General features: G+C 49.3%; 1 long non-coding RNA gene across 1 annotated transcript; it reads left to right on the top strand.

The window, feature by feature from the left end:
- Positions 1–7,464: 7,464 nt before the first annotated feature.
- On the top strand, positions 7,465–10,173 carry LOC115940786 (uncharacterized). Its single transcript, XR_014143982.1, has 2 exons — positions 7,465–7,738; positions 9,474–10,173. It is a non-coding gene; the product is annotated as an uncharacterized LOC115940786 (long non-coding RNA).
- Positions 10,174–10,951: the final 778 nt, after the last annotated feature.

Raw genomic sequence — 10,951 nt, 5'->3', positions numbered from 1 at the left:
GGAGGGAGGGGGCACGGGTGCAGCGGTGGGAGGGGCCAGGGCGGGAGGGGGCACGGGTGCAGCGGTGGGAGGGGCCAGGGCGGGAGGGGGCACGGGTGCAGTGGTGGGGGGGCCAGCTCTGGATGTGAGGCCTGTGTTTTCATGTCACCCAGAGTGGGAAGCCCTGTCATGGTTTGTCCTGGGGATTAAATGACACACTGTGTCTAAAGCCCCACTTGGCACAGAGCTGGTGCCCTGGAAGTTCTCAGGAATGCCGGCTGAGGACTCCGGATTTCTGTCTGTCTAAAGCCAGGCCAAGGATGCCATGTGGTTTCCATCCTGAGGCCCATGTTTTCCATGCAATCTCGGAATTACTGGTGTGCTGGTTTAAATGCAAGTCCTGGGCCCCACCCCAGACCCACTCGGTTGGAATCTCTGCAGTAAAACCCCAATGATTTGTAGTCCTAAAAAATCTTTCTAAGGGGTTCTGATTAGCACTAGCACGTGAGAACCACAGTACAGATCCACATTCCTAGATCCAAACCAAAGATGGAAAAATGAAAACTCGTTCTTCACGTTTGCCTGGCACGGAAAGGGTGCAGAGTGTCCTGGGGTCTCGTCGGGGGCAGTAGGGTGAGGCGGTGGTCGGAGAGGGAGGCCAGACCTTTCCCCTCTGGGGCTCCTGGAGCCTGCCGGGCATTGGTGTCCCCACATAAGCGACTGTAGCTGGCCCTCCCCTTTCTCATGGTTGAAGCAAAATGCCCTTTAAGTTGTCTCCCCAAACCTACCTGCAGGTGATAATCATAAAAATGAAAGTAATAAACTTGAGTTGTTGAGTGTTTACTAGGGAGTTGGGCCAAGAGAGCTGCCTACTTTATCCCATTCGGTCCTCCTAGCTTGCTTATCTTTATCCTGGGTTTGTAGATGAAGACCCTGACACCTTCAGTTGTTCCAGGTCGTACTAAATAGCCTTCGATCAGTGAAAGGGGGCCGGGACAACCATCCAGCGTTCTCCTGCCCAAAGCAGCCTCTCTTCAAAGCCCTACAGCTCCATAGCCCCTCCCGAGCCAGCAGACACTGCTCAGGACAGCTAAGGGCAAGCTCATAAAAATGACAGTGAGCAAGCGTGTTTCACACATTTCCTTCCTGTGTTGTCACTTGAGCAGAAACAGGTGACTTCCTGACGTACGTGGAGTCTGTCTGTGAGCTGGGCCCGGGGCAGAGGCTGCTTTTGCCATTGTGCCCATTTTACAGATGAGGAGGCTGAGGCTCAGGTCAGCAACGCTCTTAGCACAGGAGTGCCCTAGCCCGGGGCCTGGCACTCCCTGTGAGGAGTGGGCCGGGCCAGGAATGCAGGGGGCTCCCCCCGGGCCACTCTCAGCTGGTCTCGCTGCCTCCCCAGCTCCCTGGGCACAGGCCGTTTGAGGAGATCACACTGCCCCTTGCGAGGACTCGGTCACAAAGTTGGTGTGCTTCTCTTAGGACACAGAGACATTCACAGTCCTCAGTTTCTCATTGGCCCTAAACAAACACAAATCAAACCAAAGAAAATCCCTATGACAGCTTTCTCTGCTCTTCTGGCCACATGTGGGTCTGAGCGCTCCGAAAATCTAGAACCCGCTGGGGAAAGTGCAGGTCCTCTCAAACTCTGTCTTGGGTCTGGGAACTGGCCCCTGGGTGGCTTGTTTCTGTCCCCATCCTGTGTTTACATGGCCTCGGGGAACAGCAAGTAGTGAAACCACATCCAAACCAGATAGGTGGGGCTTGTAGATGCCACGCGGGGGAGTACATTAGGGCCTCTGGTTCCCCAGCAGGCAGCTCTGCCCAAGAGAAGGGGCTCATCAGGGCTGGCTCAGAGCTATGTCCGGATGGCTGGTCTTGGAGAAGTCATTCTTCTGTTGGAAGGGTGTTAAAAGATGCAGAGTAAAGTAGGGGCTAGGAATCCAGACTCTGAAGTCGGCTTGGCTGGGTTCAAATCCCAGGTCCTCTGTACAATGGCCGTGTGGACTTAGGCTGGCTCTGACCTTCTTCCCCATCGTCATCCTCACCTATACAATTCCCAGAGGGGTGGTAACAACACCACCATCAGTGGGGCGCCTGGGTGGCTCAGTCGGTTAAGCAACCAACTCTTGGTTTTGGCTCAGGTCATGATCTCAGGGTCATAGGATCGAGCCCCGTGCCTGGCTCTGTACTCAGTGGGGAGTCTGCTTGAGACTCTCTCTCCCTCTGCCCCTCCCCCTGTTCGCTCTCTCTCTCTAAAAAAATAGATAAATAAAATCTTTAACAAACAAACAAATAAATAAATAGCTACATCATCAGTGATCATTAAATGAGGTGATCGCAGCCTAGCACCCCGCAGGTTAGAAAACACTCTTGAATCCTGCGGTTTTTTTCTGGAGGCAAAGTTAGCAGGAGCCGGACACAGGAGACTGTATGATGTCGTTTCTGGGGAGTTCAGGAAGAACATCCTCTCAACGGAAGCTACAAATACCCACAGCACGCTCTCACCCACCTCCTCAGGCTCTCAGCCCTCTTAGAATTTAAGATCAATGTGGGCCGCCTGATAGCTCAGTAAAGATCACCACTGCTTGAACGTGATTACAACCACAGATGCTATGAGCCAAGGAGAGCACTGGAGATGGAGACTGGGAACTTTGTGACTTGGGATTTCCCTCCTTCCTCATGATGTTTAGTGAATGTCCATTTGGAAAGTATGTAGCATGCTTGGTGGGCATGTGGGCATGCTTCGCATGCAGAGCAATTCCAACCAGGAGGCACACGTTGTGGGGCCACCTCATGGCTCTGAAATACACGTTGGTGATGGGTTTCATAGTGACAGAATTGAACATTTATGGAGTAAAAATCAAGACAGCATATGGAGACTACATCAAGAATGGCCTCCGTTTCCTGCCAGGTTTAATTGTCCTCTCATTTTGGAACTAACGCTCATTGTTTTCTTCTAAGATTGGAAAGAACACACGGAAATCACTATTTAACTTCCCCCTGTGGAAGCCAAATCCCACATCAAATGCACTGGAATGTGTTGGGAAACTAACATAGAAGTAGATGTTTTTCCACGTTACCAATATGGCACAGAGTCAAATATGCTCTTTTAAACGAGCGATATATAGAGCGCGGGCTGTAAAGTCATCCCAGAGTTTCCACGTGGACACTGAGTTAAATTTACGCATAGCGAGAGGACCCGCTGTGCTGACTTTGCCTCTCACTCCCTGAGCTAAAGGGCTGGGCAGGGAGAGCACCTGTCCCAAGTGCAGGGACAACACGGGCAGCCCGAGGGGCTTTCCTCCCCTCCCGGAGGGATCTTTCTAAACTGTTACTCAGGGTCAGGTCCTGTTATTCCCCTGCGTCAATCAGCCAGTGACACTCCATGGAAATGAGAAATAATTGCATGACCTGGCCCCTGTCTCTGTCTCTCCGTCCTCTGTCTTTCTGTCCTCTCTGTCCTCTGTCTCTCTGTCCTCTGTCTCTGTCTCTGTCTCTCTATCCTCTGTCTCTCTGTCCTCTGTCTCTTCTCTCTGTCTCCCTCACTCTCTCCCTCTCTCTGTCTCCCTCTCTGTCTCTATCTCTTTCTCCATCTCCTTCGGTGCCCACAGTTCCTCTGGTCTTTCTGGTCCCTAAACTTTGCTGAGTTTCTCCCAGGCTTAGGAACCTGTGATGGATGATTGTGTTTGTCGATTCCACCAGACCAAGGGCTGACTGGAGAGCTGGGTAAGTCTGAGGGTGTTCCTGGAGGAGATCGGCACTTGAAGCTGCAGACCAAGGGAAGAAGATGCCCCTCACCCCCTCCCAGGAGGGCCCGACTGGCACAAAGAGATGGAGGAAGGAGGCATGGGCTCTCGGCCTGAGCTAGGGTGCCCCGTCTTCTCCTGCACTAGGGCGTTGGTGCTCTGGGTTCTCGGGTCTTCGGACTTGGACTGAGTTGTACCACCTGCTTTTCTGCCCTCTTCTAGGTGTCTGTCTGTCTATAATCTTTCTCCTACTGGTTCTGTTTCTCTGAGGGACTTTGACTAATATAGAACTCTCGCATCTCTTCTGCCCAAACCCCTATCTGCTTTTCCCATCTCATGGACTCTTGGCTAGGGTGTTGCCCGAGATCTCGGCAAGTCCCCAAATGTACAAATGCTGTCATATCCTTCTGCATGGGCTCCCGCGTGTGAGAGGCCGAGGGAGAAGGGAAAGGCTGAGTTTCAGGGGAGGTGGGGGGCTCGGGTCCCTGGGGGACATAGTTGGCCCTGGCTGTCCATCCTTGAGAAGCCCGTCCCCTGGGCCATCACCTGCTGTGCCCTGTCTTCATTCTAGCCTCACGAGAGACCTTGCCTCTGAAGCAGTCCTGCTCCCCAATGACCCCAGGACCCTGTCTTGTCCTGTCCTTTGTTTCTCAAAGCCCTTCACTCTCTGAAGCCATCCACGGGGGCTGTGCAGCTTGAGGGATGGTGAGCCTACTGGCTCAGTGCACAGCCCATCCTCCCCGCTTGCTTGCCACGTGGCTTTGGATAAGCAGCTTAACTGTTCTGTGCCTCAGTTTCCCCACATGCAAAATGGAGGTGATAACAGAAGCATCTATGAGGTTATTATGAAGACTGAATGGAATGAAGATTCGAGAAGCACTTGGATCCAGTCTTTCCAACTCGCTAGTGGGTAATAGAATATTTACTAAACCTCAAAGCTAAAACCTGACGATACCGTGATTGATCTTTGGTGGATACGGTGAAGGGGTTCTATCAGTTCATGTGCTCAAGACAAAGTAAGGCCTGCTTTAAGTGAAACCAGGTATGTTACATTTCTATAAAGCTCTTTAAAATGTTGAGCATTCCCACTTAATATCCCCATAAACGTCTACGTTCATGTTCACTGCCTTCCACAGCCGACATGGTTCTGTACCAAATTTCACTGGGGTGCGTTTTTAAATTTGCATAATTACTAGTGATGAGACCGTGTTGTTCACTGCATTTTTTCATTGAAATGGTCCTTTATTTGAGGCTGTATTAGACAGACGTCTGTGGACCTAACCATCCCGATACCACAGTTTCAACGGAAAAAGAGCCTTCTGATTTCCAGATAAGATTAGCAAATGAGCCTTCTGAAAGCTTGTCTGTGTAAGGAATTCAAAGTAAATTTATTCTCTGAAGTTCAGTCCATCTATTCCAACAAGGCTGAGGTCCGGTTGAGGCGATCATCCCGGAATGCTAGGGTAGATTCTAGAAGGTGCCATCAGGATGGCGGTCGATGCAGCTGCCAGCCTGGGGAGGCCCCTCAGCTGCACTTCTCTGTCCCTTAGGGGAGCTTCTGAGTTTCCAGGCTTAGCAGCTCTGGGGGGAGGGGGCGGGGAGCTCTCCTGCTATGCATGTGCACGGTGGCTAAGCAGCAAGAGAGCTAAGGAAAAAGTAAGGGCTTGCTCAGAAATAGGGGAATCCCTACACAAAAGCAGGAAATTTGAACACAATAAGAAATGAAATGGAGTTCCAAGGAGAGGAAGCAGGGAGTTGTGCTGTGTTGACACAGAGCCGAGAAAAGTAAGTTCTCTAGATCTGCCCCCCACGGTAGGGGAAGTTTGTGCAGCCTGCAGCCGGCTCAGGGGGATCTGGGGACACAGACCTGCACACCTCTAAGCGGGTCAGGCAGTGGAACCACCTGAAGGCAGGGTCCGTCCAAGCAGCTCGTGTGCTCTGCTATCACACAACGAGGACTGACCAAGGAGGAGTAGGAACGGAGAGCTTACAGCCGCGGGCTCCACCAACACCACCTTCATGAAGGCCACGTGAGACTTTCATCACAGCATTCGCTGGCTCTGGAGCCCCACGAACAGCCTTCAGTCCTGGCTTGACTGCTTCCCAGCTCCCTACCTGGACACGGCGCTTCCTTCTTCATTCGCAGGACAGGGCACCAGAAGTGCTATTTCCATAGAGCTTGGAAGGACTGTCAGGCTGGGTGAGCATCCCCACGGCTACGGTGAAGGCTGCTGATTACACACCCTTTCACTCAGTAATTTGGAGAAGGGCTGGGCAGGTGGGGGATGAATGGGCACAGCTCAAGGACCTTATCGCCCAGCAAAACCACTCGGTCCCAACCGAGCGAGGGGTGAGCCCCTCGCATGAGGATGTCTAGAAGGGAGAGAATAAATATTTCCAGAAAGGGGTAGGGGGGAAATTGAAGCTGGAAGATGATGCATGAGCAGATTTCTGGGGGAGACAGCATGAGAAATAGCATACATGAACACAATTTACCAGAAAGATGGCAGTCCAGAGCCGTGAAAAAGAGATAATCGTTGCAATAAACTATTCCAGGACAATCAGATATTTGTATAAGGCAACAGATTAAGCCGGGACATGATCCTAGGCATAACCGTGAATTATCTGGATCAAAAGGAAATTTATGGTCACTCTATGTACAACCACCTGTCTGCAATTTCACTTTTCGGCACATACCTCAAAGAAACGCGTGCACATACATTTGAAAGATGGGCACAGACACAACATGTCATATCAGCTTTGGTCATGATAGTTGTCAACTGGAAACAACAAAGGTCCCCGCCATCCACACAGCAGACGAAGAAGTTGTGGCGTGTCCATACGGTGGAAGACTGTAAGCGCTGTCTTTTTTTTTTTTTTTTTAAGATTTTATTTATTTATTTGAGAGAGAGAGAGAATGAGAGACAGAGAGCTTGAGAGGAGGAGGGTCAGAGGGAGAAGCAGACTCCCCGCAGAGCAGGGAGCCCGATGCGGGACTCGATCCCAGGACTCCAGGATCATGACCTGAGCCGAAGGCAGTCGCTTAACCAACTGAGCCACCCAGGGTCCCTGTAAGCGCTGTCTTAATCGCTGCATCATTAGGAGAAGTCTCACTATCCAGTAACGTCTCAGTTATTCTTGACCCTTCAATCTCCGTACAAATTTTAGAATCACCTTGTCAGTTTCCGAAAAGTGAAGTGAAAGAACCCACAAAAAATCATCTTGTGTAGCTCCGTTTACCTAGCGGCCCCCAAGACAGGCAGCACGAAGCCACAGAGCTCAGAGACAAATGTCTAGAGAAATGGCTATCAAGGTAAGTGTGCATTGCCTTAAAAGTTAGAATAGCAGTTCCCTTCAGGGAGCGTCTGGTGGTCTTCCTCCCAATGTCCATGGTGCTGCAAGAGTGTTCCCCCCTTGTGGTAATTCACCGAGCCGTACACTCTTGTGTGTTTTCCTCTAAATGTGTTTCATTTAACAAAAAATGTTTTTAATTTGCCCACATAAAATGAAAATGTTCTGTCCCATGAGAGGAACCATAATAAAGCGATAAGATAAACCATAAAGGAGGGGAAAATATTTGTGAAACATACAATTGTCAAGTGATTACTGTGCAGAATAAATAATGAACCATGAGTCTGTGAGCGATCCATATGGATACATATGTGTTGTGGGTATATGTGTGTGCATATATATGAATATATATACATGAATATACACATATGTGTACAGGCATGTACATACACATATGTGTAAATTGGACAAAATCACGGCCAGGCATCACGAAGGAGAAAGCATACCTGGGGAATAAATATAAGAAAACATTACAATATTGTAGAGTGTCAGGGAAATACAGATTATGACCCACACGAGGTACCATTCTATAATCTCCAGATCGGTCTGATCGCAAAGGAAAGCAGAGATGCTTGCAGAAATGGCTGGCCCAGGGACACGGCAGGTGAGCGAGTCTGGAACATCATGCCAAAGAGCAAGGAGGTTATCAAAGGCCAGAGGTGAGTCTCTAGGGGAGGACTGGGGGGGCCCCCCACCTGTCTGAGATGTAGCCACCCCCGCTCTGAGGACAGCGACAGTCACAGATTAACTCTCATCAAATGTACTTCAATCCAGTAGATTTTTAATGCTGCCCCAAAAGCTAATTGCTCATTAGAGGATGTATTATTACGTAACGATTGTTGAGTAAACAAAGATTTTTACTGGAATTAATTGGGTGGATGAACCACAGAAGGCAGAGAGTGCAAAGAGATGGAAACAGCATGCCCTTGGGGCTCTGAGAACAGGGTCTTAGAAAGGTGAAGGAGTTGGGCTCCAAAGGACAGGGTAGAATTCCTCAGGAGGGTTGGGAGGGAGGGAGGCATGGGCCCTGGATGAATGTCTTGCCAGAGGCAAGAAAGCACGCAGAGGGAACTTCCCTGTGGGGAGCCCGACACAGAGTCTGGTTCTCTGGGATGTGCAGGACATGCAGGGAATTTTAAGAGAAGCAGCAGAAGCCCCAGTATAAAGAGCCCAGAATGACAGTGTGAGGAGTCCTCAAAGGTCACTTCTGCCCGTAGCCTGGGGTGACAGAGACAGGGCAGTAGCTGCAGCTTTTCCTAGCGGGTCCCCGACAGCGTGAGTGGGGGCAGCTGGGACCGCTGTGGGCTCCCATCCACCTGGCCTCAGCAACCATTTCCCCTGCCCCCGTATACCTCCTGGGCCCTGATTTATCCCCACAGGAGACACTTGCGGCAAATCAAGGCACCTTTCAGTCGCCTTTAGATTTTGAGATTAAACATTTGACTCTTCTAGGCAATTTGAGTGGTAGAGTGAGAAAGTCACCAGCCCTGGGCAGACACTTCCCCTTCTAAGCGTCCTCGTGCCCTGTTGTGAAAGTCTGAGCAAACACGTGCAAAGCGCCCACAACCTGGGGGCTCGGGGAAAGTGCTGAGTCTGTGTACCCCCAGGACGGCCGGTTGCCTTTGTTCCCTTTTAAGGCCCCTGATATCCATCACGTTTATCTTCTGCTTTCAAAGCTCGGCTTCCAGGGATGTCTCCTTCTGACCCACAGGTCGAGGCTAAGAGGTGAACACATTCCTCTCCGGCTTCCCTGCATAGCCAGCATTCCAGCCCTGCAGCGCCTAGTCTAGAAAGGAATATAATCACCACCACTGCCAGAGACTTGGTCTCATGAGAGTGCCCAGCAAAACTGGATTTTTAAAAATTTGACCCAGTATCAATTTGTTGCTATGGCTGATGGAGAAATGCAGGAATTCAACCCACACATTCTCAGATGTGTTCTAGACATTAACTCATTGCTTTCCATCTTTATCATAGCTGGTTTAATTCTTGTACCTAGATCTTGAAGCTCATGCTGACCCCAATATGAGTGAAGAATCTAATTTAAACAGCAGAAGAAATCCACACATTGCAAATCCCAGTTAAAATTGCTTTCCCAAAACATCAAAATGCCTTCTAGAAATGATTGTCACCACAGTAAACGTGTATGATACACGACAGAATAGAAACAAAGAAGAGATCATACTTTCCCCTCTTATTTAAGTGACTTTCCAGGTGGCCTAAAGACATTCAGCAAGTGTCCAGTGTTTCATATAGACTTCACTGTCCACTGCCCACCCCCCAAATCAGGTTTTCAAATTGAAGCTCGGGGACCAAAGTAAAAATGCAAATAATTGTGTTGTGATTTCTTCGGGCATCGAAACAACTGATTTAAACACCTCACTTACTTCTCAGGGAAACGCAGACTCATCGGAAACCCAGGAAGTCACCCCTGGATGGTGTGATGGCATTTTCACAGCGTGAGAGAGTTTGCCTTTTCAAGAGCAGTTTTTAGAAAATGTAAGCCACGTGGATGCAAATTTTCCTAAGATGTGACAGAAATGTTCCTGTCTTTCTCAAGTGAATGTACTGGACATACTGAATGACTTTCTGCATGTTTTAGCAAGGTCATTCCCTTTGTGGTCTTGGGTCTCGGTTTCCCTTCAGAGATGTGAGCGATTTAATCCCTAAGGCATTTACAAATCTAGGATGCAGAAATTCTCCGGTTTCCCCTCACGTGACTAATGATCGACACAGCCTGGAAGCTTTCAGAAAAGAAGACAGATTTCTGAACCCGACAATAACCTACTGAATTTGGGTCTCTGGGTTTGCATGACGTTCCCAGGTGTTGTTGGTGTGCAGGGACTTTGGGAGGCGGGGGTTCGGAATACCATTCATTCTGCAGCGGACCACCTGACCACTAAATCCTGAACGCATTTTGATTCTAAACGGTTGGATGAACATAAACAAAGCCAGGGATAAATCTGTTAAACTGAGACAATATGCCATTCTTTCTCTGCATGGATGGAAGGGGCTCTGTCTGTAGGAGGCGCCTGCAGCCCTCTGTTGGTTCCTTTCATTGTCATGATCCCTGAACAAAGCTGATGAGAGATTTTTCAATTGTCACCACATTCTGGGGCAAGGGGGAGGTAAAGGGATTCAATGCCTAATATTTTCACAATAAGAAGGAAAGGTAGAGAAGAAACGGTACTATATAAAAATAATAATTCTAAAAGCTTTTGTTCTTTAACGAAGGGTGTGGGTGGGGGCAGGGCATGTTTCAAGAAACTGTAGGAAGAAGACCAGTTTATGAGAATCTGATAGAAGAGGCTCTTACCCTGGAGGGGGTGTACTCCAAACTCTAGGTACTGGCCACAGAAGTCACTGGGAATGGATTCTGTCTAAATTTCTGGCTTCTTGTCATGTAGTTGGATCTTATGCCAAGTCCAAGGATGACCTCCTCACACTGTCTCTCATCGTGTGCAGACATGAACAGTCTGCAGAAAGAAATGTGTGATGGAGCCACAGTGGGTAACAGTGAACCGTACAGGGCTATCCCAATTTGTCCACAGGCTGACAGGTACATCCAAAGCCGCAGGTCAAGGAGTCTAGGAATGAAATTAGATGGAGGATGGTATACCCTAACCCATTGGCAGGGTCTTCTGTCTCAAAGAAATAGTGCCAGCAAAAGAGACAGATGGGAAGTGATCAGCATCATCTATGGATTAATTAGTGCTGTACGTTGGACCCCAGTCAAATGGAAGGCTGCCGAAATGTCACAACCATGTTTTGCAGCTAATGTGATAAATGATTTAAACGGCACACCAAGCATGCTAACGTGGCCATGAATGGCCAGCTTGTTCTGTCCCCGTCCACTTATCTCTGGAATGATT

This window comes from Leptonychotes weddellii, chromosome 3 (assembly GCF_054177405.1).
Source record: "Leptonychotes weddellii isolate Sample4059 chromosome 3, ASM5417740v2, whole genome shotgun sequence".
NCBI classification, from domain to species: Eukaryota; Metazoa; Chordata; class Mammalia; order Carnivora; family Phocidae; genus Leptonychotes; species Leptonychotes weddellii.
The sequence above is the reverse complement of the archived record's forward strand: the minus strand, read 5'-3'. Positions and strand labels throughout refer to the sequence as shown.